The following is a 22814-nucleotide window of genomic DNA, read 5'->3' as shown; positions in this document are numbered from 1 at the left end:
TGCTTTTTGTCATTTATATAAATGATTTGGATGTGAATATAGGAAGTATGGCTAGTAAGTTTGCAGAAGAAACCAAAATAGGTGGTGTAGTGGATAGCGGAGAAGGTTATCTCAGGGTACAACAGGACCTTAGTCGTATGGACCAGTGGGCTGAAGAATGGCAGATGGAGTTGAATTTAAACATGTGTGAGGTATGTATGCATTTTGGTAAAACAAACCAGGGCAGGACTTATACAATTAATGGTTAGGTCCTGGGAGTGTTGCCAAACAAAGAGACCTGCGGGTGCAGTCACATTTTTCCTTGAAAGCAAAGTCACAGGTAGACATGGTGGTGAAGGCAGAATTTGGTACACTTGCTTTCATTGGTCAGAATATCAAGTGTAGGAGTTGGGAGGTCACGTTGGGGCTGTACAGCACATTGGTTAGGCCACTTTTGGAATACTGTGTTCAGTTGTGGTCTCCCTGCTATAGAAAAGATGTTGTGAACCTTGAAAAGGTTCAGAAAAGATTTACAAGGATTTTGCCAGAATCAGAGGGTTTGAGCTAAAGGGAGACACTGAATAGGCTGGGGCTATTTTTCCTGCAGTGTCGGAGGCTGAGGGCTGACCTTAAATAGGTCTATAAAAACATAAGGGGCTTGGATAGGATGAATGGCCGAGGTCTTTTTCCCAGGGTAGGGGAGCCTAGTACTAGAGACATAGGGTTAAGATGAAAGGGATAAGTTTAAAAGGGACCTGAGGGGTAATCTTTTCACACAGAGGGTGGTGTGTGTATGGAATGAGCTGCCAGATGTAGAGGCTGGTACAATTACAACATTGAAAAACATCTGGATGCGTATGTAAATAGGAAGGGTTTAGAGGGATATGGGCCAAATGCTGGCAAGTGGGACTAGCTGAGATTAGGATGTCTGGTCGGTGCAGATGAGTTGGACTGAAGGTTCTGTTTCTGTGCTGTATGACTCTATGATTCTAAGATTGAAGAAGGAAACCCATCAGATGTCCTTTAGAAAAGAGCCCGCAAGCAGCTTATGCTGAGCAAAAGCAATTGAGGCATCCCATTTAAAGGCTTTTAAAATGGCACAAATAAACTAAAATGCTGAAGTGAAACCTGTGAATATGGTATTCACACTTCAATGAAGATGAAAAGGTCTGACATTACACATAAAATATCTTGTAAGAGCCATTAAAATAAGCAGGTTCAATATCTGATTTAGGAATGGAACAAAACAGTCTAGTATCCTAAAATGTTTTACAGGAATGATTATCAACCAAAATTTGACACCTAGCCAGGTGGAGAGAGATTGACTCTTGATGAGCCGGAGAATCAAGGGTTTCAGGGAAAGAGCAGGAAAGTGGACTGTTGGAGCAATGGTGAGCCTATTGAACAGGAGAGCAGGTTCAAGGTGCCTAATGGCCTACTCTGTCTGTCTTTCTAATAGGTTTATAGGATAGGTATATAAAAGTTCAGCCAAAGAGTTAGAGCTATAGAGTCATACAGCGCAGAATCAGACCCTTTGGTCCAACCAATCCATGCCCAACAAAATCCCAAACTAGCCCCATCTGTGTGCACTAGGCCCAAATTCCTGCAAATGTCTCTTCTTCATGAATTTATATAAATATCTTTTAAACGTTGCAACTGTACCACATCCACCTGCGTCTTAAAGCAAAGGGAAAGGCATTTTTATAGCTCCTATCGTAACCAGAGAGTTTTACAGTCAACGAACAATTTATTTTTGAAGTCTAGTCATTGTTGTAAGAAGCACATTGTGGGCAAAGCAAGCTCCAACAAACATTAATGAGACAAAGACCACTCAGAAGCAGTCAAACTTGTGAATGACACATACTGCTCCAATTTGTCTTGGTTACCTCAAACACACGCAGTTCTGTTTTTGTTATCTGGTTTTCCCCTCTGGGTAGTGATCTGTTTTTGTGATGTCAACCGAAGGATAAGTATCAGCCAGGATATCCGAGATGGGAGAGGTGCAGTAATGCAGCAAAGGAATTCCAGGTCTTAAAGAAGAAAAACAGACATTGCTGCAGAGACTCAGCAGGTCCAGCATCATGTGCAGAGAGAAACGGAGTTAACATTTCGATTCCAGTGATCCTTTATCGGAACTGTATTCAACACATTAACTCTGCTTTCTCTCCATAGACCTTTTTATTTGATTATGCATCTCTGGCCAGCATTTATTGCCCATCCCTAATTGCCCAAGGGGGAGTTAAGAGTCAACCACATTGCTGTGGGTCTGGAGTCACATGTAGGCCTGACCAGGTGAGGATGGTAGTTTTCTTCCCTAAAGGACATTAGAGAACCAGATGGGTCTTTCTGATAATTGGCAATGGACGGGTGGTCATCATTAGACACTTAATCCAGATTTCTAAAAATTGAATTCAAATTGCACCTTTTGGGATTCAAAAGCCAGTCCTCAGAACATTGTTTGGATCTCTGGATGAACAGTCCAGCAATAATACCACTTGGCCATCACCTCCCCCTTGCAATATTTGGCTTTATTTCAGAGCTTAAGGCATTGGCTGATGAAACGGAGTGTTTCAAATTGGGGGATGTTCAAGCGACCTTGGAATTGGAGGAGTTCAGATATCTCAGAGCTTTCTGAGGCAGAAGAAGATTACACAGATAAGGAAAGATGAAGCCATAGGCGCAGGGTCATGGAAGGATTTGAGCACAAAGGCAGGAAATTTGGACTTGAGCTCTGGCTGGACTGGGAGCCAGAGTTGATCCGTAAGCCCAGGGCTGTGTGTGAAGTAGAGATCAGGAATGGAACAACAGAGATGGAGGAGCTCAACTTTATGTAAGGTGGAAGCTTGGAGGTTGGTCTGAAGAACTTTGGAATAGCATTCATAATGGAGAATGATCATCTATTCATGGGAAGGAAGCAGTTAAAGATCTATAATTCGGAGTGTGAGGTTAGTTAGACAAAACTGGAGTTTCATTTTGATTCCTTTGTGTAGTTTTTGAGTTTTAGTTGAATCTGCAAGGGTAAGAAGTATTAATATTGTGTTCTGAGGAAGGGTCACTGGAACCGAAACATTAACTCTGTTTTCCCTGCAGAAATGCTGCCAGACCTGCTGAGCTTCTCCAGCAACTTTGTTTTTGTTTTTGTTCCTGATTTACAGCATCCAGAGTTCTTTCAGTTTTTATTTAGTACTGCATTTGCCTGACACTGGGACAGGCCAGTGCCAACTGTCGGGACACCTTGTCTGTGAAGGGCACCACCCTCTCGAATGGCACTGTGGGGTTATTTCCACGAGACGGACTGCAGCTCACCACCACGTTCTCAAGGGCAATGGGTAGGGGACAATAAACAGCCAGTGGGTGCCCACATTCCAAAAGTGAAGTTGTATAAGAAACTAGAAACATTTGATTGTGCTCAGGTGACAGCCAGGTGCCTTCAGCAAAACAAAGACACTTAGCAGGTGCATTATAAAACAAAGTCTTGCCATTGACCATGGGAGGTGATGATGGGTCAGAATGCCAAAAGCTTGGCCAAAGAAATTAATTTTAGTAAGTGTCTCAAGGTGGGGGGGAGGTGGGGAGAGAGGCAGGGAGAGTAGGGAAGGCAATGCTAGTGATTAGGAAACTGAAGGTGTAGCCACCAAAGATGGATTGATGAACATGGGGCTTGCACAAGAGGCTAGAATTACAGGAGGGGGCAGAATTTTGGGGCTAGAAGACATTAAAGGGAGAGGAACAGTCGATATCATGAAAACTAGTATGAGAATTCGAAAGCCGAGGGTGAGAACAACCTGATAAGTCCATCTTTGGCTCTGGCTCTGTACTAGTCCTTGTACAGTAACAGCTGTAAAAGGGACAGTTAATGGCGCAATATAAATGCAACTCGTGTCTGTGTGGTTTACCATCAAGATAAGATAAACCCAATGTGCTTAAACCAGCGTTTAGCGAGCGCAGTGGCTCATTGCAACCAAAAATGTTTGTTTTTAAAAAAAGGAATTTGCACTTAAAGCAGAAGTTTGTAAATGAAACCAACTTCTTAACTCATTATGATCTATATCAAGAGTTCTGAGAAGCTTGTTACTCAGAAATGGTTCTCGGAATGCTGTTCCGCAAATAGATCCATGGAAAGGTGGCCCGGCATTTCCCGATAAGGAGTGGCTATTGCTTGTGATGCCGTTTTCAAAGTAAACCTGCATGGTTCCTTCTGCTGCTGAGCAACTATGCAATGGGACTGCTGTTGCAGGGGACAATTAGCTGAGCTTTACTTTTAAGGCAGCATTGTGATTGAGAAATCTTTCCAATTGCAGCCCTGCTGTTAAACAGTGAGCGTGCACAAATCTGTACATGTGTTAAATAATGGCATTTCTGTTCGAAGTGGTTTTTGATGTTGCATTTGGATGGCTCCTGACTGCAGGATTTCTGCGTGCTGGGGAGTCCTGGTACATCACTGAAGCCCCAATTATAAACCAACGCTTGTTTTTCTGTTAGGAGATAGACAATACACCCAGCATATTTAAAGTGAACACCCAAGATCTTGAAGCAAAAGGGCATTTTTTGTGACTTGCAGGTGACGTAAAGAGTGTTTGCATGCTATGAATTTTCACGTTTCTTCAGTTGGAAGATAGCAGACCTGGGGACCTTGGAAGGTTCCCTGCTTTTGGCACTGGCTGAGCATTTCTGAGTCATCGTTGTTGCTTCCAGATAAGCAATGTGCTTTCCCCATGTCCTGGATTGACATGGGATTCTCAATCCATACTGTCAGTCTGCAGCCGCTTGGATTGATTCTACCAGAAAGTCTCAGAGACAATTCTGTTCTAAGTTTGAAGTGGGTTGAGACAGCCATGTTATTGATAATGTCGCTCTTCAGGAACTGATCAGCTCTGTGCGTTGGTTTAAAGCAGTAAGTGGCGTCACAAGTTCTGAAGCAGATATAGTTACCGATGGATTCCTGTCGGTGCTGTTTGCTGACAAAGCAGAGTCGCAACATTACATACACATGGCACAAACAGTCCTTAAAAGTGAACCCTGTTCAAAGCAAGATGCTCAAGGGAGAACAAATAAAGCAGTGTTATTTAAATGGAGAGAAACTGCAAGAAACTGGAACACGAAGGGACTCGGTGATACTTGTGCATGAAATACTAAAAGCTAGCGCACAGGCGCACCAGGTAATCAGAAAGGCTAGTGGAAGTTTGGCCCTTATTTCAAGAGGGTTAGAGTGTAAGAGTAGGAAAGTCTCGTTGCAACTGTAGAAGGTGGTGCTGAGACCACATGCAGAATAAGTGTTTCAGAGGTGCAGATGCTGGAGTGTCTATGATAACACGGTGTGTAGCTGGATGAACACAGCAGCCCAAGCAGCATCAGAGGAGCAGGAAAGCTGACGTTTCAGGCCTAGACCCTTCTTCAGAGAAGGGTTCTGGGTCTAGGCCCAAAACGTCAGCCTTCCTGCTCCTCTGATGCTGCTTGGGCTGCAGTGTCCATCCAGCTCTACACCTTGTTATTCCAGAATAAGTGTGCAGTTTCGGTCTTCTTATTTAAGAAGAGATATCATTTCACTGGAGGCAGTTTTCAGAAGGGGTTGGCTAGGATGGTCTCACATAGACAGGGATGGTCTCATGCGCAAAGATTAAACAATTTGGGCCTCTACTGATTGGAGTTTAGAAGAATGAGAGGTAATCTCATTGAAACATGTAGGCTTCGTAAAGGGCTTGACCGGGTGAATGCTGAGAGGATGTTTCTGCTCATGGAAGAGTCTTGGACCAAAGGGCATTGTCTCATAAAGGAGTGCCAATATGAGATTGGGAATTTCTTCTCTCTGAGTGTTGAGAATCTTTGGAACTCCTTGCCCCAGAGAACTGTGGGGGCCGTGAATACGTAAGGCTTAGATAGATAGATTCTTGATCAGTCGGGGAAACAAAGGTTATGGGGAAAAGGCAGGAAAGTCGCTGTGAGGAACTGAGTTGGGGAGCAGGCATGAGGGGTTGGATGGCCTAGCCATGTTCCTGTTCTTCAAAGTCTTCTGCATTCCAACAGCGACAGGATTCAGATTGGAGAATGGTGAATTGTTCTGATCTGGATAAGCTGCCTGAAGGAGTTGGAAACTTTCAGCAGGATAACTCATGGTAAACATTTATGGGATTATGGGAAAAGGGAAGGCAAGTGAGGCTAATTGGAACAATCTTTTCAAAGTATTCGCAAGTGCACAATAGTCTCCTGTGTAGTTGCATTCTGTGATTTTATTCTATAGATGGTTTACTTCTAATCTCATTCCACACAATGTGGACACATCTCACCTGATCCTTCAACATTGCTGGGCTGAAATTATAAACTAACTTGCCAGCACCCACATGCTTCAAAATAGTGATTCAACACAACTTTCTCAAGAGAAATAAGGCATGCCAATCAACACTGGCCTTGCCACAGACGCCCACATGCCAAGAATGAAGCTTAAAACAGAACACAAATGTTCAACAATTTGCATACCATAGGTGATGTGGTGTTACCCCGCGCCCACTTCAGTTTGCACACATGAAGGCACTGCTTGAAGTGCCGAGCTGAAACTTCAGTTCATGAATTGGAATGACATTGAATATGAGCCTATGATGGAGGGTCAGAATCGTCCGCTTTAGAAGCAACACATTTTTCATGGTTTTGTGCAGGCTGCTTTTGTCTTTGATGTCAGTTTGGCAGTGAGAACCACACTGTGTTGATATGGGTTGCATGATGCAACAAACAACTCCAGGGCAATGAAACTGAGCAGAAGTACAAAGTTGACGATCTGAATTAATAGCACGGTTTAACTCTCCGTCTGGTTTCCTGTAAAACATGCTCCGGATACATGGAGGCCCAGCCAGGGATCATGCTCCCTGATCTTTTACCAGGTCTTCCTTGAGTTGGGACCTGCCTTCCTGTGCATGCAATCCAACCCTCAGGATGAGGCTCTGAGCCACCTGTGTTTAACTTCTTGTTTTGGTAAGGAGGAGAAGGAAGTGAAAAATGGGCACCGCTGGGGGAGCCGGGCTGTACTGTCTGCCACCTATAGAACATCAATGCCACATTATAGAGTGACGAAGCCAAGCTCTGTCATTAACATCCTGACTGACTGCCACCAGCAGGCAGTTCCCCTTTCAGATGCAGCCTGGTGGGTCCAGGCTCACCCAATGTGACTGAGAGCACCATTGCATATTGGCAGCATTCATTCATAATGTCCTCTGTGTACTGGCACTGGAGTGGGTGCTAGAGGAGGTTCACTAGGTTGATTCCAGAGTTGAGAGAGTTGGTATATGTTCATTGGAATTTGGAAGAATCAGGGGCAGAGTCTGATAGAAACATATAAAATTATGAGGGAAATAGATGGGTTAGAAGCAGGGAGGATGTTTTCTGTGGCAGGTGAAACCATAACTAGTGGGCATAGCCTCAAAATAAGGGGGAGCAGATTTAAGACTGATTTGAGGTGGAATCTCTTCACCCAAAGGGTTGTGAATCTATGGAATTCCCTCTCCAGTGAAACAGTTGAGGCTACCTCGTTGAATATTTTCAAGACAAAGATAGATAGAATTTTGAACAGTAAGGGAATTGAGGGTGATGTTGAGCGGGCGGGTGAGTGGAGCTGAGTCTACGAAATGATCTGATTGAATGGGTGAGCATGTTCAAGGGTCTAAATGGCCTGCTTCTGTCCCTATTTCTCATCTTCTTATATGGCAGGACTGCTATCATTTCCAAGGCAATGGGGGAAAATTAGGGCACGGCGCCAGTGGATTGGCACCAGAGCCGGCCCAGGCAATAACGCACCAAACATCCTTACACTATGCTGCAAGATTCTCACATCAGTGTCACAGCCTTGCAACATCCAGAACATCTCTATCTGGAGAGGTCTGTGCCCACTTTCTAAAGCACCCTCGTCCAGACTCTTCACCAATATCCTCCCATCGGCAGTTTCCTGTTATTCTCCCAAGCTGTGTCTTCCTGAAGCAGCTGTCAGCCTGGTCCAGTTGTCAACCCTCAGCTGAATTGGAAGGCTGTTGTCTCCAGCTGCATGATGAACAAATGATTGCATGTTGATCCGACCCAGCACCTGGTTATTCGGCCCATCCTGAATTTGTGAGAGTGCTAGCCGCTTAGTTCCCGCTGCCCTGCAACAGAAACCGAAATAGCTGGTGAAACTGATAAAGAGCCACTGGGCTCGAAGCATTAACTCTGCTTGATGCAGCCAGGGTTTGCTGAGTTTTTGTTTTTGTTTCAAATCGCAGTCCTTTGTTTTTTTTTAGTCCTGTTGTCTTGTCCATTTCCAATTTCCATGAAAATACTCACCCTTCAGTCATTTATCCAATTATGGGGTCATACAGCAGGGAAACAGGCCCTTCGGTCCAACCAGTCCATGCCGACCATAATCCTCAGTCGTTCATCTTACGTTAAACCTTACGTTCCAGGGATCATCCGTGTGAATCTCCGCTGGACACGCTGCAGGGCCAGTATGTCCTTCCTGAGGTGTGGGGCCCAAAATTGGACACAGTATTCTAAATGGGGCCTAACTAGAGCCTTATAAAGTCTCAGAAACACATCACTGCTTTTATATTCCAACCCTCTTGAGATAAACGATAACATGACATTCACCTTCTGAATCACAGACTCTACGTGCAAGTTAACCTTTAGAGAATCCTGCACCAATGCTCCCAGATCCCTTTGTACTTCTGCTTTATGAATTTTCTCACCGTTTAGAAAATAGTCCATGCCTGTATTCTTTTTCCCAAAGTGCAAAACCTCACATTTGCTCACATTGAACCTTCAAGGCAGAGATCGACAAATTCTTGATCTCAGAAGGAATTAAGGGCTACAGGGAGAATGCAGGGAAGTGGTGTTGAAATGCCCATCAGCCATGATTAAAGGCAGAGTGGACTCGATGGGCCGAATGGTCTTAATCCCAAACCAAACCAGTCCCACCTGCCTGCACTTGGCCCACAGCCCTCCAAGCCTTTCCTATTCACATACTTATCCAAATGTCTTTTAAACATTGTATCTGCACCCCATCCACCACTTCTGCTGGAAATTCATTCCACACACGAACCATCCTTTGTGCAAAAATGTTGCCTTTCATATCGTTTTTAAACCTTTCTCCTCTCACCTTAAAAATGTGCCCTCTGGTTTTGAAATCCCCCCCCCCAACCCACGGTAGGGAAAAGACCCTGTGCGACTCACTTTATCCATGCCCCTCATGATTTTATTAACCTCTATAAGGTCACCCCTCAACCTGCTACCCTCCTGTGAGATAAGGTCCCAGCCTATCCAGCCCCTCCTTGTAACCCAAACCCTCCAGTCCCAGTAACATCCTGTAAATCTTTTCCCAACCCTCTCCACTTCCTAAAACAGCAACCAGTACTGGACACAGTATTCCAGAAGAGGCCTCGCTAACATCCTGTACAATCTCAACATGACGTCCCAGCTTCTATACTTAATTCCATGTTGAAATCCTACTGAAAAACTTAGTCAATTCCTAACTGATTAATCCACATTGCTGATTTATGGAAGTGGGAGTTCATTGGACTCAATATCACATTCATCAGTATTCTAGAAAAGAAGGGAATTTTACATGAGTGTTTTCCCAGATTTTTCTTTCTTTATCCTGTCGTATTCTGGGACATAGTGGTAGTCTCCCTGTCTCTCAGCCAGGAAGTCCAGGTTCACTCCCATCTGCTCCAGACTTGTTATAACATATCTGAGCAGTTGGGTTCAAACTACCTAAAGCATCTGAACCATATAGCACGGAAGACTGGTTCCATGAACCAAGGGTGATGTCAGTCAGTGGCAATACACTGGATTCCATTGGATTATGGAAGTCATGTGGTAACGTCCTCACCTCTGGGCCTGAACTTCCAGGTTCAATCCCTGACCAGGACCTATTGGCCACAGGAGGAGCATCCAAGAGACTGCAACTGCTCCTGCCAAGGGGTATCACATAGATAAAGAATAGCAGGACTGTTTTGGGGATTGCCAATGTCAAATCTTAGCTAATGAACAGATGCGTCTGTTACACTGTTCAGCAGGTGGGGAGGTAAGCAGTGCTAAAGAAGATGCTGTAACTGTGTGTACTGAGGGGTGCCGTGCTGAGAACTTTAGTTATTTCTGCATATGGAGAGTTTAAAAGTGAGTTATCACTGTGTGGGGATTGATTGGTGTCTTTTCTGGTGATTTCTGCTTTCACAATAGCACAACATCGTCACTGTTTGTAGGACGATCAATAGGCATGTTATATGTTCGGCTTTATAGAACCTGACACTTTATGGGCAGTCAACAGAACTGCTTTCAGTGTTAAACTAGTTCTGCAGATTGGGTCTAACTCTGCAAATAAATGTAGAGTAAGGCCAACGAAAGCAAAAAGTTGCCTCCATCAGTTGTCAACTTACGCAGCATGGCCCAGCATTTCCCAGAAATTTTTTCAGGGCTTGGAGACCTTTATCTGAAAGTATTGTTCTCACAGTACTGCTTGCTGATGTTGTGTGGGAAAGGCTGGATTGGATTTGAGGTGGGGGGTGAGTTGCTGCTTTTATTTTTGTTTCTTGGTGCAGTGTCTGTGAGTTTCTGTTCTGCAGTTTTATTTCCTGTTATTGAGTTTGTGTGTGTGCTTGGACTAATTAAACATTTAATGCAATCACATTTTATTCACACACTCCATTCTGCACTGACCACATGCCTGCCAGGTACAAGCCTGTAATCACTGTAACAATAACTTGCATTTAAGTAGCACCTTTACGATGGCAAATCATGCTGCTGGAACATGATTGGAAAATGCATTTTCTCGTGTTAATTGCATCCTCAGTTGGAAAAGCAGTTGCAAAGCCTTTTCTTGGTTCATCAACAGAATGCAACGTTCCATACATCTGCTTTGGGACTCTTGGGGTGTCCCTGGACCAGGAAGCCCAGGTTCAAGTCTCACTGGCTCTCGATGTGTGTGATAACGTCTTGAATCAGGTTGATTAGAAAATATGAGCATAGGTGTGCTTTGATCATCCAACCCTGAGTCCCTGCAGTCTCTTTTTACTCGTGCTCTAGGATATTTTCTTAAGCACCTTATTCTGAGCGATGTTATTACACGCCTCTGGAGCATGTGGGACCTGAGCCTGGCCCCCCTAGTCTAGAGAAGTGGACACTACCACTGGACCAAAAGAGGGCCCTAGCCCTGCTCTGTACACTCAGTTAATCAATGTCCCTCAGCTTCTTAACCTCATACAATGAGCAAACTACTGACACTTCACGTTAGGAAATTCAGGACAGGTGACCAAATATGTGACTAGTTTTTAAGGAGATTGTTAGAGAAGAAGAGCTCTTGGGGTGCAGTGGCAGTGTCCTTACCTTTGATCTGGGAGGTCTAGGTTCAAGTGCCACCTGCTCTAGCGGTTTCTGCTGGGATCTCTAAACTGGTGGATCAGAAAACATACAAGAAAGAGATTCCTGCTCCAGAGATGTGTTGTACCATCTCTAAACTAGTGGATTAGAATATATGTGACAGAGAAAAGAGAGGTAGAGAGTTTATGGCAACGATCTGAGAGTGACTGGGACCCAGGTGCCTGAGAGCATAGGTACCAGCGGTGGCTTAAAATTTGGAATTGAAGGATGGCACAGATCACAAAAGCTGTAAAACCTTAGAAAGAGGTATGAGGCCATGGGAGAACTTGAAAACAAGGATGAAGACATTAAAATTGGCACATTGTCGGATTGGGAGTCAGGGCTACAAGCGTGTGGCTGGTGAGTGAATGGGGCTCGAATGGGATTAAGAAACAAGCACTAGAGCTTTGGATGAAGCACAAGTTTCCGTTGGGTGTAAGATGGGAGACCAGCCAGGGAGGGCTGGAATAGTTGGGTCTTGAGGTATTGAAGATGTGGATGTGGCTTTCCATTGAGCTGAGCTGACCCAAGTCCAGAGGAAGCAGGCTAATGGAGTCCTGGAACAGGAACAGAGCGGTGGGCTGCAAGCCCTTCCTGGGGTCAGACAAGGTCAGAAGTCAAACGACACCAGGTTATAGTCCAATAGGTTTATTTGAAATCAGAAGCTTTCAGAACCTCACTCCTTCTTCACATCATGGGGTTAGACACAACAGCATGGCTCCAAACTACCCAGCTCAGTTCCATAGATTTGCTCGAGGGAAGGTTTGAAAGTATGGTCACAAGACAGAGTTTCTGGAAACAACTAAAGCTGCCTTGATGTTTAATTTCTTGGAAATTTTGGCTCTTCTGAGATGTTGGAGAGTCGGTGTGAGAAATGGTAAGCAGTGCAGGGAGCAATCGCGCTGGTGGTCGGAGATTGCTGGTGATGGCTGGTGTTCATGTGGAACCTGATTCAGTGTTTTCAGATGATGCCATGTGTAAATGAGGAAGAGGAGAAAAATAGACACAGCAGGACCATTGTTTTAAAGTGGTTTTGCTTTGTTACTGCAGCCATGTTGACTGTAACTAGAATTCGGTGTTTGAACCTAATCTAACAATGGATTGAGACACGTGGAGTGTCCCTGCTCCCTCTCAGTCTTCCTGCCCTACTTTCTGTCTCTCTCTCTCTCTCCCTCTCTACTGAATTTCAAAGTCATTCTGACCCTGACTTATGATTCACATTGCACAAGCTTAGTGCTTGGGTGAAGCCGAAACCATTTCATGTCAACTGAATTTGTAGCATCAATGCACTGTCAACATTTATGCATATTGTCATCCATATAAAGCAAAAGTGGACTATTTTTAAAACTGCACAAAATCAGCATGCACATCCAGCTTTATGTACTATTTACTTTTGTTGCAAAATACGCTGTGTTTGTTTTCTTTGCCTTTAGTGGATTTGCACCCCTTGCAGAACATACTGTGTAAGTGTCTTGTCACAAGCCTGTCTGTGCATTGGCAACTAAGGAAGCAAATCAATTCTAGCAGCGTTCATGCATATTGTTAAAGTAGAGTGCATAAAATCAGTTTGTAGTGGTGCACTGGTCATGGCCCTACCTCTGAACTAGGGAGGCTCAGGTTCATGGAATCCCTACTGTGTAAAAGCTGGCCATTCAGTCCACTCCACCCCTCCAAAGAGCATCCCACCTTACCCCACCCCCACATTTCCCCTGGCTAATCCACTTAGCCTGCAGGCCTCTGGACACTGTGGGGCATGGTCAGTCCTCCTAAGCTGCACTGTGGGAGGAAACCCATACAGATGCGAGGAGAACATGCAAACTCCACACAGTTGTTCAAGGCTGAAATCAAACCTGTGTCCCCGGTGCTGTGAGCTATCCACTGAGCCACTGTGATGCCCAAGACGCAGCTAACCCAGAAGTGTGCAATAACATCTCTGAACAGGTTGACTAAATATATTTATAAATATACATTGTAGGAGTCTCTTTTAGGGCAGTGGTGTTATACATGACAATGAACATAGAACGCAGAACATAGAACAATACAGCACAGAACAGGCTCTTCGGCCCTCAATGTTGTGCCGACCTGTGAACTAACCCAAGCCCCTCCCCCTACACTATCCCATCATTATCCATATGCTTATCCAAGGACTGTTTAAATGCCGCTAATGTGGCTGAGTTCACTACACTGGCAGGCAGGGCGTTCCACGCCCTTACCACTCACAAAGTAAAGAACCTGCCTGTGACATCTGTCTTAAATCTATCACCCCTCGATTTGCGTGAAAGTACCTTTAAGAACATGCTCCAGAGATAATACTGGGCAGCTGATATTTGGACATTTATGTCCTTTTACCAAACTGAAAAGTTTTGATTCTGCTAAAACCTTCGAAGAAAGTTTAACCAGAAATCCTAGATTTGTAATACTGTTACATTAAGATACTGATTTGATTACAAACGTTTTGAGAGTGCCTGCTGGTATCTGCTCAGTGTTTCAATGAGATGTAATCTCTGACTCAGTAGTCATTTGTAGTAAGATAATCCATGTTCCAGTAATCCTTCGTGTGAAAGTATTACTTTGGACTTCCTCATCCAAATGACACGCAGCCAGGGATTTTACAAATATTTCCACATTTGCAAAATTCCCTGCAGCAGCAGCTGGTCTCAGGATTCACAGGCCACTGAAATGCATTTTGCAGCAAATGCCTAATGTTTTTATATTATAATACACGGTGGCTCAGTGGTTAGCCCTGCTGCCTCATGGTGCTGGTGAGATGGGTTTGATTCCAGCCTCAAGCAACTGTCCGTGTGGAGTTTGCACGTTTTCCCCGTGTCTGCGTGGGTTTCCTCAAAGATATGCAGGGTAGGTGGATTGGCCATGCTAAATTGCCCATATTGCCTAGGGATGTGTGAGTTGGACATGGGGAATTAGGGGACTGGGTCTGGGAAGAATGCCCTTTGGAGGGGCGGTGTGGACTTGTTCAGCCAATTGGCCTGTTTCCACACTGTAGGGATTCTGTGATCATCTTTGTAAAATACAGAGCTGTCTGCACTCAAGTAAAAGTCAACCCCATAATTTTTGTCCTGAAAAACAATTATTTTTGATATTCTTAGTGTAAACGTTCACTCCAGTTTTTCAATGGTCAAAACACAAACAAAAATTAAGGAATCAAAGTATAGTCGTAATCAAGGAATAATAGAGATATACAGCACAGAAACAGACCCATCAATCCAACCAGTCCATGCCAAACATAACCCCAAACTAAACCATTCCCAGGCCTGCTCCTGGCCTATTGCCCTCCAATCCTTTCCTATTCATGTATCTATCCAATTGTCTTGTAAACATAGTAATTATACCCACATCCACCACTTCCTCAGGAAGTTCAATCCACACGTGAATCACTATCTGTGCAAAAAATTTGCCCCTCGTCTTTTTTAAAACTCTCTCCTTAAAAATAAGCTCCATAGTCTTGAGATCCTGTATTCCTTGGAAAAGACAACTGCCATGAACTCTACCTATGCCCCTCATTATTTTATAAACTTCTATAAGGTTGCTTCTCAATCTCCTATGCTCCATTGAAAAAATGCCCCAGCCTATTCAGCCTTTCTTTATAACTCAACATGTCCATAACTGACAACATCCTGGTAAATCCCTTCTGAACCTCTCCAGATTAATAATATCCTTCATATAACTGGGTGACCAGAACTGGATGCAGCATTCCAAGAGATGCCTCACCAATGTCCTTGTGGAGACATTAATGAGTTGACTTCTGTAAACAACGAATGCTGGAGATCACCACGGGTCAGACAGCATCCATGGAGAGAGAGCAAGCTAACATTTTGAGTCTAGATGATTCTTCAATAGAGCATGCGTCAACTTGATTGTAAATGTCGAGTTAGTGGCTCAGTGGTACAGAACGTGAAACAAGACATCATCAAGATCTCAGATAGGAGGAACTGCAGATGCTGGAGTCTGAGATAACAGTGTGGAGCTGGCTGAACACAACAGGCCAAGCAGCATCTTAGGAGCAGGAAAGCTGATGCTGCGAGTTGGGACCCTTCTTCAGAAATCATCAAGGTCTTTTGTCTTACACTCATCAGGACAGAATTGCAAGAATACCGAGTCTCATGCAGAACGTTATTTGTACTGCATGAGAAGAGGGTGTTGATGGTTTGGCAAGTGAGCTCCGATAGACTGAGGTGTTGCCATAGGGAGTGTAGCGTGTGTTATTGTTTCGTTTGAAATAGGCTCAATACCTGGAAATGTTTGTGCTATTTGCAGAGGTCAGGGCTGCCCCCCCTCCATCCCCTCCTCGTGTGAATAAAAGTGGCTTTATCAAACGTAGGTGAGTCACATTGTGAATCAAAGTCAATCCCGGGGACTTATGGCCTAAAACATAGCTTCTCCAAAATTTGACTTCCACAGGAATGTGTGCGTAAACTCTCAACCTGAATTAAATGGTGGGTTATCTGTGCAAGATAACAAAGTGTGGAGCTGGATGAACACAGCAGGCCCAGCAGCACATTTCATTAACCACCCAAGAATGAGCCAACTCAGCAAAACGTTATTATGTTGGGATTTTCAACATAATCTTGCATTTTGTGGTTTGATGGTGGCGTTTGGTTTTTGTTTCCCCTAATTTGAAGTATTTAGACACACATTGTGTGGTGTCACTGTAGGGTGTAATTTGAGAGACAGCCCAACAAGGTTACTGTGATGAGTTGTTGTTGCCACGGTGAATGGTTAGAGCAATCAGTCGCCTCTGTTCAGTCTCCGTGGTGGCAGCATCCAGACCAGTTCAGCATTTTTTTTAAAGGGATGAGTTCCAGTGGTGTGCAATGAGCAACTCCCTTCCCGAAAATGCAGTAAGATCATTTAGATGAAAGGGAGGTTCTGCTATTCCAACAGAGAATAGCACTCACAGAGAATGTGGTTTGGAGACTGGGGCATTGTCAATTTAAAGCTTTCACTGACACCATCTGCAAAACAGCAGGATCACCCTCTCCGATGTTTTTGTTCATTTCTGCGCTTGCAAGTGAGGTCATGTGCGTGTTTACATAGTCACAATTTTTAATTTCTCATTTTCTAAAATTTGTCCACGGGATGTGGGTGTCACAGACTGGGCCCAGCATTTATTGTCTGTACCTAATTGCCCCAGAGACGCTGGTGGTGAGCTGCCTTCTTGAGCTGCTGCAGTCTTGCTGGGGGATGGGTCGGCGGGGTTTGGGGGTGGTTTCAGGTACCCTCGCAGCGCTGGCAGAGCACAATTTCCAGTATTTTGACCCAGCAACAGGGCCGAAATGGTGAGATGGTTCTCGGTATATTGCACATAATCTGTGTTCTGAAGGAGCAGGGAGAGGCCACTTAAGCTGTTAATTAGTTAATTTAGCACAGTCAACCTTTGCTTTTCAAGACTCACTTCTGGGTGACCTTACAGAGGGTATAGGAGCAGAGGTAAGGTGAATGACAAGGGTTTTTTCCTTAGGGTAGGAGAGTTCAAAACTAGGGAGCATATTTTTAAGGTGAGAGGACAAAGTTTTAAAAAGGAAATGAAGGGAAACTTTCTTTACACAGAGAATGTTTTGCGTGTGGAATGAACTGCCAGACGAAGTGGTGGTTGCAGGCACTGTTACAAAGTTTAGAAGACATTTGGACAAGTACATGATTAGGAAAGGTTGGGAGGGAGGGATATGGGCCAAGCACAGGGAGATGGGACTGGTTTCATTTGGGAACATTGTCAGCTCCGATTGGTTGGTCCAAAGGGCCTGTTGCCATGTTGTATGACTCTATGACCTGAAGGGTTAGCCTATATTGGCATTTCAGGTAGATACTCAAGGTCCCAAGCCATTGTTCAACATAATAGCAAGGCTGCCAATCTCCTAATTCAAATTCGTTCTTTGAGATTAGCATCAGGGATGGATTCACTGGCCATTTCTCCCAGGTGCTGCAGCATCTGACCAAATCACAAGTCAGGCCTCTTGAGAAGGCGTTCATTGGGAAAGATTCATCATTGCCCTCTTCCTCCAGGTGTGAAGAGATGCCAACCATCCAGCTGGCACCTGGGAAGAGACTACACAGTAGGCCAACTGCTGTTGCCTCTGGACAGGGGCACTGGCCATTAAACAAGAGTTTCTATAAATAGCAACAGAAAATTCTGGATGCGCACTGTGACAGCATTTACAAAGAGAAGACAGGTCAACATTTCAGGTCGCAAAGTGTGTTGTTACCGTTTGAAGTTTAAACCATTTTCTCACCACATAAGCAAAAGTATTTTTATCAAACTGTTCAGACGGTGTGACACAGCTCTGGGGCAGATAGGACCTGAACAGGGACCTTCTGCCCCAGAGTTTGGGACAGGCTCCTGTGGTACAAAAGCCCTTTGTGCTGTCATGTGCCTGCTAGATATTTTCATTTTGCTTTTGGCATTCTGTGCTTGCAGCATTTTTTTTCATTTTTATTAAATTAGGTGGTTAAACGTTTTAATTATATACCAACAAAGTCTGAAATTGTTTATTTCTGAATACAAGGAGCAAGATGGTCAAGGTAAGCAGGAGCTCAGAAGAATGGAGAGGATGTCATAGAAACCTGTAGAATTTGAATAGGACTAGGCAGGGTAAACACAGGAAGGATGTTCCTGAGATAATGGGAACTGCAGATGCTGGAGATTCCAAGATAATAAAATGTGAGGCTGGATGAACACAGCAGGCCAAGCAGCATCTCAGGAGCACAAAAGCTGACGTTTCGGGCCTAGACCCTTCATCAGAGAGGGGGATGGGGGGAGGGAACTGGAATAAATAGGGAGAGAGGGGGAGGCGGACCGAAGATGGAGAGTAAAGAAGATAGGTGGAGAGGGTGTAGGTGGGGAGGTAGGGAGGGGATAGGTCAGTCCAGGGAAGACGGACAGGTCAAGGAGGTGGGATGAGGTTAGTAGGTAGCTGGGGGTGCGGCTTGGGGTGGGAGGAAGGGATGGGTGAGAGGAAGAACCGGTTAGGGAGGCAGAGACAGGTTGGACTGGTTTTGGGATGCAGTGGGTGGGGGGGAAGAGCTGGGCTGGTTGTGTGGTGCAGTGGGGGGAGGGGATGAACTGGGCTGGTTTAGGGATGCAGTGGGGGAAGGGGAGATTTTGAAACTGGTGAAGTCCACATTGATACCATATGGCTGCAGGGTTCCCAGGCGGAATATGAGTTGCTGTTCCTGCAACCTTCGGGTGGCATCATTGTGGCAGTGCAGGAGGCCCATGATGGACATGTCATCAAGAGAATGGGAGGGGGAGTGGAAATGGTTTGCGACTGGGAGGTGCAGTTGTTTGTTGCGAACTGAGCGGAGGTGATGTTCCTGATGACTCAGAAGTCCAGAACCAGTGGACCACAGTCAAAGGATAGAGACTAGGCCATTTAGGTCAGAGATGAGGAAATATTTCTCCACTCAGAGACTGGTGAGCCCTGTGGAATTCAGCATCACAGAAAGTGGTAGATGTCAGAATATTGTGATCAGAGCTAATGGGAACTGCAGATGCTGGAGAATCCGAGATAACAAAGTGTGGAGCTGGATGAACACAGCAGGCCAAGCAGCATCTTAGGAGCACAAAAGCTGACGTTTCGGGCCTAGACACATCATCAGGAAAGGGGCTTTTCTGATGAAGGGTCTAGGCCCGAAACGTCAGCTTTTGCGCTCCTAAGATGCTGCTTGGCCTGCTGTGTTCATCCAGCTCCTCACTTTGTTATCCCAAATATTGTATCATTTCGAGAAAGAATTGGATGTAGCATTTGGAGCTAAAGGGATAGAAGGATATGTGGGAACAGGATGATTGATCATGATCCTATTGAATGGTGGAGCAGACTCAGGAGGCTGAATGGCCCAATTCTCTTTCTATTTTCTACCTTTCCAAAGGGGCAATATTTGCCTAACTGCTCATCTCTGAAGTAACCTATCATGATTTAGATCAGTGAAAGCAGCTCATTTAACTCGGAATACTATTTGTCTCATTCGTATAATATTTCAGTTTTTGGATGTAGCCGTGTTGATCGGGTTGGTTTTGTATTTTTATACAGAGACACGGAAAATGCCAGTCCAGGCGTGAAACTGTTTCAGCAGGAAGCCAAATGGATGGTGATGGTACCAGTGGATTTGACAATTTGTGTCTCCTTCTAACAAAGTAAGGTTGGTGCTATTTCCTGTCAGTAAATCCATGTGCATCAGCCTCCTTCGAGAACCCCAAATCTGTGATGTGCCTCCTGTGAATTTGTTGCATGTTCTCACTGTTGAAAGGCTGTCACTTTCAATTTTGCAGAGTTTCTGAGATTCTGGCTTGTGTATTCTGATCTGGTAACTTGAGAAGGATTGTAACTATTCGGAAATAATGAACCTTACTTTCTTGGTCCGTTTCTTTACGTCACTCTATCCCAGTTGCTCTTGCCTTCAGTTTTCTGGGCTCTTTATGTCTGGGGTCAGTTCACTATCTATGAGTAAGGAGTGGAGTAGCCCACATGCTCCTTGATTCTACTGTACCATTCAATAAGATCACTGCTGATCTGATTACTCCACGTTCCTGCCTCCCCCCCACGCCCCCCCCGGATAATTGTTCACCTCTTAGCTCATGAAGAATCTATCTACCTCCACCTTAAAAATTTTCGAAGACCCCGTTTCCACTGCCTTTCCCCGCCAGCCCAGTTCTAGATTCTTCCACTAAAGGAATCATCCTCTCCACGTCTCTCAGGTCAGGATCTTGTATGTTCCAGTCAAGTCGTCTCTTACTTTTCTGATCTCCAGTGGCTATAAGCCTAGCCAGCTCATCATTTCCTCAGAAGACAATCCGCCCATTCCAGTTATTAGTGTGGTAAACTTTCTCTGAACTCCTTCCAACATTCTTACATTCTTCCCAAAAAGAGCAAAGACCTGTATTTTTTATTCACTTATGGGATGTGGGTGTCCCTGGCTGTGAAAGTATTTGAAGTGGAAATAGAATGCAAAGCACATAGGTAATAGCTAAATCCCAGTAATCATACCAGATCTTCCCTCTTGCTGTAAAGGGCCAACTGGCAATGGCTTATCCTTACGGGCACTATGCCTCAGGCGAGGGAGAGGTTGAGCCCTTCACTGTAACATCAGCTGGTGTGGAAATTGAACCCAAGCTGTTGGCATCATTCTACATCACAAACCAGCCATCCAGCCAACTGAGCCCCAGAGCACACAGGTCTTGGATTAGACAGGTTCTCACAAATACTGACCAGCTTCCCATCACTTAAAGCAAATGGAAGATACACGTTATAAAATATTAAATGATAAATTGGGACGATTAGCTCAAATTGAGCTCGAAATTAGGAGCAGAGAAAGGTGGGGTAGCGCTGGAAAACATTACCTGTCCCTTGTTACCCTTGAGAAGGTGGTGGTGAGCTGCCTCTGAGAATCGTAGAAGCGTGGAAACCGACCATTAGGCCCAACAAGCCCACACCGACCCTCCAAAGTACATACCCCCAGACCCACTCCCCCTAAAACCCCACATTTTCCACGGCTAACCCACCTGGCCTACACATCCCTGAACACTACAGGCAATTTAGCACGGCCAGCCCACATACCCTGTATTCTTTGTACGGCGAAAGGAATCCAGAGTACCTGGAGGAAACCCGCACAGACACTTGAACAGCTGCAGCCCATGTGCTCTAGGTAGACCAACAATGCCCTTGGAGAGAGAATTCCAGGAATTTGACACAGCAACATGAGGGAATGGTGATATGTTTCCAAGTCATGATGGTAAGTGAGAAACATATCACAATTCCTTCCATGTTAATGGAAATGCTACCAGTCACTCAATGCAAGATCATTCCAATGTTTACTTTGCTTCAGTGCAGAAGCTTTCTGCTTTAATATAAAGCAAGTGCTGGAAATCTGAAATGAAAATAGAGAATTCTAGAAATACTCAGCAGGTCTGACAGCATCTGCGGAGATGGAAACACAGTTAATGCTGCAGGCTACAGCAGATCATTGGAATTCCTTTTCACATCTTTTTAAAACCCACAGTGTTTCTCTGCTCCTAATTTCGAGCTCAATTTGAGCTAATAGTCCGAATTAACCATTTAATATTTTGTAACGTGTATCTTCCATTTGCTGTGAGTGATGGGAAGCTGATCAGTATTTGTGAGAACCTGTTTCATCCAAGCTACATGTGCTATGGGGCTCAGTTGGCTGGATGGCTGGTTTGTGATGTAGAATGATGTCAACAGCTTGGGTTCAGTTTCCACACCAGCTGAGGTTACCATGAAGGGCTCAACCTCTCCCCTCGCCTGAGGCATAGTGCCCTTGAGGATAAGCCATTGCCAGTTGGCCCTTTACAGTTAGAGGGGAGGCCTGGTATGATTACTGGGACTTAGCTATTACCTATGTGCTTTTTGTTTCAATTTCAGACTAGTTCTGTGAGAACGGTATGTGTGTTATTTACGCAGCCAGCTTTTGCAGGTCTTCCTGCAAAGGATCCTTTTTAAACAGTCAGACTTTGGGAGCCACACTAAGAACATAAGACATAGCCACAGAGAGAGAAGTTTTTGAGCAGTACGGGGATCGAGGGTTACAGGGAGAAGGCAGGAGAATGAGATTAAGAAACAAATTACACATTTTTGACTGGTGGAGCTGACTTGATGGGCCAAATGGCCTCATTCTGCTCCTATGTCATAGGCCTTATGGCAGAAGTAGGCCATTCAGCCCATCAAGTCAGCTTCAGAAACAAAGATACAATGACATCATGGTTGATCTGATAATCATTAAGTAAATTCAAAATACCAAGGATGCAGGAGATCTGAAACAAAACCAGAAATTGCTTGAGAACCTCAGCAGGTCTGTGGAGAGAGAAAAACAGGGTTAACATTTTGAGTCTGGTATGACTCTTCTTCAAAACTCTTCAGAACCGGTCTCAAAATGGTAACTCAGTTTCTCTCTCTGCAGTTGCTGCTAGACCCGCTGAGTTTCTCCAACATTTTCAGTGCTTGTTCCTTATTATCCTCTACTCCACATTCCTGCCTGGTATCTGTGTTCCTTCAGTTCTGGCATTTTGAGCATCATTGATTTGACGTGGCCCACCTTTAGTGACAGTACCATTTGCGACTAAAACCCCGCACTCTGGATTTTCCCTCCCTAAATATCTCTGTCCTCATTTTAGATATCCTTCAAATCTAATCTAATTCTTTGAAGAGGTAACAAGTAGGTTAGACCAGGGAAACCCAGTGGATGTTATCTATCTAGACTTCCAAAAGGCCTTTGATACGGTGCCTCACGTGAGGCTGCTGAGCAAGGTGAGGGCCCATGGTGTTCGAGGTGAGCTACTGGCTTGGATTGAGGATTGGCTGTCTGACAAAAGGCAGAGAGTTGGGATAAAAGGCTCTTTTTCGGAATGGCAACCTGTGACAAGTGGTGTCTCGCAGGGTTCAGTGTTGGGGCCGCAGCTGTTCACTTTATATATTAATGATTTGGATGAAGGGACT

General features: G+C 44.7%; 1 protein-coding gene across 8 annotated transcripts in view; it reads left to right on the top strand.

Moving 5' to 3' along the window:
- pik3cd (phosphatidylinositol-4,5-bisphosphate 3-kinase, catalytic subunit delta) overlaps positions 1–22814 on the top strand; it is a 216924-nt gene that overhangs the window by 42266 nt on the left and 151844 nt on the right. For 5 of the 8 annotated variants that reach the window (XM_048561561.2, XM_048561563.2, XM_048561559.2 and 2 more), the window contains one exon: positions 19395–19503. The gene's annotated coding sequence lies outside the window, so the exon portion shown is untranslated. The remainder of the gene's footprint in view (positions 1–19394; positions 19504–22814) is intronic. The other 3 variants (XM_048561566.2, XM_048561564.2, XM_048561562.2) reach the window with 1 other exon arrangement.

The sequence above is a fragment of the Stegostoma tigrinum genome, chromosome 28 (assembly GCF_030684315.1).
Source record: "Stegostoma tigrinum isolate sSteTig4 chromosome 28, sSteTig4.hap1, whole genome shotgun sequence".
In the NCBI taxonomy this organism is placed as follows: domain Eukaryota; kingdom Metazoa; phylum Chordata; class Chondrichthyes; order Orectolobiformes; family Stegostomatidae; genus Stegostoma; species Stegostoma tigrinum.
This window is presented reverse-complemented; position numbering and strand designations above follow the sequence as displayed.